The sequence below is a fragment of the Cupressus sempervirens genome, chromosome 7 (assembly GCF_028749045.1).
Source record: "Cupressus sempervirens isolate cs-2001-9-10 chromosome 7, ASM2874904v1, whole genome shotgun sequence".
NCBI classification, from domain to species: domain Eukaryota; kingdom Viridiplantae; phylum Streptophyta; class Pinopsida; order Cupressales; family Cupressaceae; genus Cupressus; species Cupressus sempervirens.
Window position 1 is genome coordinate 336,285,604 of NC_143124.1, and position 7,477 is coordinate 336,293,080.

Genomic DNA, 7,477 nt, shown 5'->3' on the forward strand with positions numbered 1-7,477 from the left:
GGAAGGAAATTTCTATTGAGGAGAATGACACACAATACATAGAGATGGACACTACTAAGCTATTTGGTAATGGAGACTCCAAATAATTTGATGTAGTAGTTGTAGATCTAATGGAAAAGAATAGATCCCAAGTTGAAGAAATTAGAAATTTCAAGTTAGAAAAAGAATCACAAGCCATACTGCTATGTGAGGTGACTAAACATAAAAATAAAGCGATGGAAGACAAAGCCATGATTGATGAAGACAAAAGAGTTTTGAGCAACAAACTAGAAGAGAAATCATCAAAGCTAACCAATGTTTCCAACATGCAATTGGATATTTTAAGTTAAATGATGAATGCCAACTATGCGCTAAATGTCAAGGATATTTAGATAACAATACTAAAGTTGTAGAATGAGCAATTGAGCAATGACCTAAAAAGGGAAAACTAATTTTCTAAAAGTTTCAACAAATGAAGTGAAGCCATCAAATACTTTGAACAATTATTGAGATCCCCTAGATCGAATAATGATATAGTTGTACTAGGTTACATAAGTATTGAAGAAGGAGAATCATCCAAGAGTGTTGAAGAAAAAGGTAAGAACTCCAAGCCTACTTGTCATAATTGTGGTAAGAAAGGACATACTACTAATATGAGTTGGAGCAAGATTGTAGATCAGAATTTCAAACAAATGAGCATGGTTCACTATCATAAGTACAACAAACAAGGTCATCAGACACATGAATGTAGAACTAAGACCATGCACACTCGAATATTTGAAGGATATTTTTATAACTGTCAAAATTTTGGACATAGAGATTTTGAGAGCAGATCCAAACCCATGTAGTCATAAAATATGCAAACAAAGGTAAAGGACAATGGAAACTCTTATAACTAGAATTATAACACAAAGTTTACTTGTCATTATTGTCAAGAATATGGACATATTCTTGAGAATTATATTAGAACACACTTCAAAGGTTACTAAAAAAGGTGATTAAGTAAAACCTATGGTAAACATTAGGAAATCCACCTCTAAAAAAAGATATAAAATATTGGTGAATCTTTCATTATTTTGAAAAAATAATATTTCCATTAGCAAATCTCTTATTTTTTTATTCTAAATATGATCAATAATGGTGAATATTTTTGAGTCATTAAACTTGTGTATAAAATATTGATGAATCTCAATAATAATAGGAAGTTCATTAATCACCATGGAATATTAAAACTCAAAATTGAACTTATTTTTACCTCATGGAATAATATGAGGATCATTACATATACTTTAAATCAGTAGTGAAAACTAAATATTGGTGATATATCCCTAAAGTAACTAATAATTATGATAATTATTGGTCAGTTCAATTTAATTTATCCAATAATATATTATATTTAGGTGACTCAAATCTAATCATGTAACAAATATTGTGGTGAATATTTGAGTTTAATTTTTTCAAAAAAAAAATTATTGAGCAATTTTAGATATTCTAGAACTAAATTTTATAAAACTATGGTGATTTAGGTTGTATCAAATCTTAAATTATTAGCCAAATTACTAGCCAAAATTATCTAAAATTAACCAATTTATGAATACTAGCCACTAAAAAATACCTTGAGAAACTGCAATCTAACATTCATTATATGTGATTTGGTAGTCATTAATTCTTGTTGATTAGCAGTTTGACTCAAACCACATGTTTTAATTGTTTGAAGATTGGTCACATCAGTTGATATTGTCCAACAAAGTCAAAGGCACCAAGTTGTGAGTTTAATAAAGGAAAAGGCAAGGCAAATGTTGAAAATATCATAAATGAAATGAACAAGACATGGAAGAAAAAGGAGGATTGCAACACATCAAGTGGAGAAAGGATCACTTCACCCAATGGGTCAAGTGATCACACCTCATCAAACTAAGAAATCAAAAAGTGTGTGGGATTGATATTCAAAATTTATATCATACATCAGTTCCAAAGGATTTAGTACTGAGAGGATTACATAAGTATGAAAAAAGATACAAGATGTTATTAGGTATCCAAGAAAAATCTTTAAGTTTTCCATGTTGCCAAGCATGAAAAGTTTCCTATGGGTGTCAAGTGAAATGCAAGAGGATGCCAAGCTAATAGACTAGCTAGTAGATTCCAAGGTCATAATGGTTTCTAAATGATTGTAAATTCTAGTGGATGTCAAGTGAGCATGAAATTGGTTGATGCCAAGCTTACAACAATTTGATCGATTTTGAACTCATTTTTCATCATTTTGAAATCAAGAAAGTGCAAGGAGAGCAAGAGGTGATCTATAAATCCATCCAAAGTGATTGTAGAAGATTTGCATAGTGATTCATCTCTATTTCATCACATCATTCAAGATATTTATCAAGTGTTGAGTTACATTGTTTATACTTTCATAAAACCTATTTTTGTACAATGGCATCTAGTTAAAAGAATGTAGAGGATAAGGAGGTTCTAAATGTTCAACTTGTTAGTAATGAGGTTAAGCAACTAATATTCAAAGCCATTCTAGACATTGCTTACAAAAAAGACCCTTCTGGTGTATTGTACATGATTCCATCGAATGTTTTAATGGTACAAGATGTTAGAAAATGTTAAACTTGTAAGATTGATAGTATTGGAGATCTAGAGATTAGGTAAGCATATGAAAAACTTTGTGAGAATGGTATTTTAAGGAAAGAATTAAAAATCATAGAGAAGAAAGGGTTAACATAAGCCCTAGATTGCTCAAATGTATTCAAAATAGAATAGATTAGGATAGTATTGAGTAGGATACATGATAGTTCACTATGGTTGGATAATAGACCAATTAAAATAACAAAAAAAAAAATCTAGACGCTAATAGGGTATCCAACACTAGATTGGCCTAAGACATTGAGGAGTGATCCAAAGGAGGTTATTGAGAAAAATACAGGAGCTAAATGGAATAGTAGAGGAATCACTATCGACATCATTATAGATCCATTGATAGACATTGTAGTAAGGATAATTTCAAATAATTTTTACCAATTCAAAAGATTAAATAGTGTGTTGTGTATTGTAGTTGATGTGGGTTATAAAATTGTTGAAAACAATTACACGTATGATCTTGCAGAACTATAGTTGCAACAATTGGCTGAGAATCTAGGAGCAATAAGGAAGACAAGGAGTTCTTAGTGCAAATTTGGTTCAATCTTGATATGTATATTCTTTTATGTTCAAAAAACTTTTCTCGCATTTGGCATAGTGGCATGGAAACCAAATAGGTTAGTGACAATACAGATTGGTGAGTTTAGTGAATAATTAGGTGACAATTTTGAGTCAGTTATGACCAATTACTTTGAAGACTTTAAGTAATCAATGAAGAAAGGATTGAGAATACTAGTATCTTTAGTGGAACAACATTATGATTATTTATGTTTCCTAGTTGATGTTGATTAAACTTTTGTTCAAGTAGCAACTCCATGGGTAAGATGGTTGAGGCAATTAGGATATGAAATAAATATGGATGAGGCCTCTATAGCTATTACAACTTTACTTGCTAAAGTGGTAGAAAAATAAGCCAAGCCATTTGGAAAATATGAGATGGAAAAATCTAAAATCACTATGGAATTGAAGATTGCCTCTATTATGAAGAAGTTGGAAGATAAATTTGGAGAAGGTGTCAAGAAAGAAGAGGAAGAGGATGAAGATGATGAAGAGGAAGAAGACATCTAGACACAAGCACCACTTTCACTTACACAAGGAATGGAAGAAAATAAGCTAGAAGAAGAGACATAAGTTGCTAAAGGTGTTGAAGACAAAGAAGTCGAGGAAGCACCTACTCCCACTAATCAAAAGAAAAGAAAGGCTAAGATCCAACTAGTGACAAGGACCAAGAAGATTCTCAGATCAAGCAAGCCTAGACCTACAATACCTAATACAAGAAATAGTGCATGTGTCATTACACTAAAGACTAAGGAGAAAGCCCAACTAGTAGAGCAAGAAGGACAAACTCTGAAAAGGCCAAGAAGGAAATATGTTGGACAAGCTAAATCTAAAGATGAGAGAATAGAATTAGATGAAAATACACAATTCAAAGTGGTGATACACAATTCAAAGTGGTGAGTCACAATCCACTATCAGATTTAGAAAATCTATGCGAAAATGTTAAGAATGGTGTAGATTTGTTAGGATTTACTCATGTTGATTTTGATAAAATTGGTAAAGTTGAAAAAAATAAAGTGGAGGAAGCAATGTATGTCATGATGGTAGATTTTAAGAAAGCCCAAATAGAAATTCCTATCCGTATGTCTAAAATTTTATATGAGAGAGTTGAGCAAAAATGTCATTATTATTTAGACTTGTAAAAGCAACTGAGGGAAACATCACTTGCACTAGTCATGCCTAAACTTAGCATGTCACAAATTGGTAAGGATATGAAAAAATATGTAGATTTTTTTGTACCCAAATATAGAGCCTTTAGCATATTCTAAAATAATATTGAAGATGTTATGAAGAAGTCCAGATAGATGTAGAAAGTTACATATGGATTAGCAATAGTAAAGGAAGGATAACAAGAACCCATTAAGGTAAAGGATGATGATTAAAATGAAAACAAGGATGAAAATATTGAGGGAGGTTCAAAAATGGACATAGACGAAAAGGAAATAACTAAGGAAGAGCAACAAGAAGATTAGAGTGTACCAAATACATAATTGGCTATTGTCAGCACTCAACATGTAACAAGTGCAAATACTAAAATAATTATAGTAAATCATGTTTCTAATCTCATAGCTCAAAACATAAATCTCCTTGCAGAGGAAGATTTGAAGGAGATATTAGATTAGTCTACACTATAGGAAAAATTATGTTGTAATCTTGTTTTGGTGACTGTAAATGAATTGAAGAAATCAGTCACTAAAACTCCAAAGGAAGAGGTGAGTACACAAGAAACACCTACTATCACCTCTCAAGTCACTAATGTACAACCTTTGGATCAATTCCTAGAAGTGACATCATAAAAGGTTGATAGATTTGGAAAGGACACAATGGAAACTTGATCCATACAAAGTGAAATAGATTAAATAAATTTATCTACACCTCCAACCCAAGTATGTGGTGCATCACAACTCTTTGTTGATAATAAGGACAACCCTAAAGAGACAGAGTTGACACCATAGGTGAATGAGTAGTAAGAAATTCAATCCTTGGTAACTTTACCAAAATCTAGCTCTCCTTCAAGTCAGACTCTTCAAAAGCTAGGCACAGATGCAACACCATTGCAAATCTCAATGCTGAGTCCGAGCTCATCAAAGGCTGAAGAAGTGATACAATATGGAGATGTGAGCCTTGATGAAAAGATTATGTTACCAAAGTATGATTTTGACACAATAACAATAGAGTAGATAGGCATATTGCAAGAATCCCTAGAAAGAAAGAAGCATCAAGAACTACTCAAAAGGGAGCACAAGAACAAGAAGGCATTGCTAGATATCAAAGACATCTTTCTAGATGCATTTAGTCTGCCTACTCTAGATTAGACCAAACCACTAATTGAACAACTGACATATATAGTGGAAAAGGTTAGTGATGAAGACCTTGACACAAATGCTAAATTGTTAGAATGGTCTAAAAAGAAATTTTAGATTAAATTAAATGAGAAAATATCAAGTGACATAGCACTCACACAAGTTGCATTGGCAACAAGGGTTGAAATTATGAAGAAGGTTCTTGAGAACATTTTCTCATTGTACACAAAATTGTGCAATCCAACACTCTTCACATAAGAGATAAGAAGTCACATTTTAAGCTTGGAAAGTGAAATAAGTTCATTAGTTGTAAAATTGCCTATGAATCTAGCTAAAGTGAAAAGATCTTTAGAACTTTTCTGCAAACCCAGAATTAGTTAGCAACATTGTTTGTAACTAAAGCCAATATTATGGCTAAACTGATCAACATTCAAACCACATTGACCCCACATATGGAAATTTTGCACAAGGAAATTAGTTATGTTGAAACTCTCATGAAGAAAGACCACAATCTTTCAACATTAGATAACCTAGTGCACCTTACTATTGAGTTGGCTATCCAAATCAAGTCTTTGGATGTAGCATCTCAAAATTGGGATGCAGCTCTCAAAATAAATCTTGAGGTCCATAAATCTTTTCTAGACAAAGAAACTATTAGTGTATATCCAATTGACATAAGTGTTAAAAAGGGGGAGATATAGAATTTGAAGGAGATATAAAGGAGATAGAGAAACATGGGAGTGATTTGTTAGAGATAGAAAAGAGATAGAGAAAAAAAGGTAGAATAAAAAAAGGGGGAGCAAGCATAGAAAATGAAAAGAGAAAGGAGAAAGAGAGAAAAGTAAGATGAAAGAGTATAAGTTGAGACACATTTACTTAGCAAGAGTACAATATTTTGAATATGTAACAGACCTATCAACTCAGGGGAATTATTAAATTTTGGAAACTTTTAAAATTTTAAAATTTTGTACATAAGAAAATAAGAGATATGTTATGCTCGTAAGAATAAGGATATAAATGCATGACCAAGTATTTTTGACACTTATGTCAAAGGGGGAGACTATTCATCTTATATTGGTTTTGACTAATGAGTGTCTCCACACTTATGTCATTTACTTAGTTTATGATGAACAAGTAACATATGCTAAGCAAAACATAGAGCATGTCGAGCCCATAGTGAGTGTTGAGCCACTCATGTGCTAAGTCACTCAAGTGCTAAGAAGACAACGTATGTCAAGTAATTTAGGAGCTAAGTAAGTAGTGCATGTCAAGTGATATAGATGTCAAATCATAGAAGAGAAATTAGTATATGCCAAGCATTAGAGACTTCAGATGCCGAGTAAGACAATTTTGTCATAGTTGTTTGTAATTGCACAAAAAACTATGTAAACCATTTTTAAGCCAACTTAAAGATTAATTTATGATATTTGGAGATAAGGATGAATCTTAAGCTAGAATCCCTATCAATTAGATGAAGCTAATTAGGTAAATGGAACATTTAAGCTACAAAATGGATGAATCATAGCTGTTGATTCATACCTAACCATAAGTCGCCTATGTCTTCTTAAGGAAGACAAAACCTAAACTATCTACGATGTGTGGAAGGAGAAAATAGAGAAGTTTACATGCACAAATAGAGCATTCATGGTGACTAAGGTATTGTGAATTGAGATTGTATTGTCAAATCAGTTAAAGGAGAACAGAGGAAGGGAAGAGCATATAGTAGAGAGACATCTGATCAAGAAGGATAATGAGTACATTAGTTTAGAGTTGATCTACCACTAAGAAATCAAGTGCTAATCACAGGATCAATGTTGAATCATAATAGAAAATGAATCAGTCAAATCTCTTAATAGTGTTGTCCTAACAGGATGTATTGAAATCCTTTAACAAGGTGCTTACTTAATTTAGAGTTAAATTCTTTCAGCAAGGCACACTTCTAAAAAGGTGTTGAAATCCTTTAACGGGTTGAGACTTAATATCCTTTTTAAGCCTTT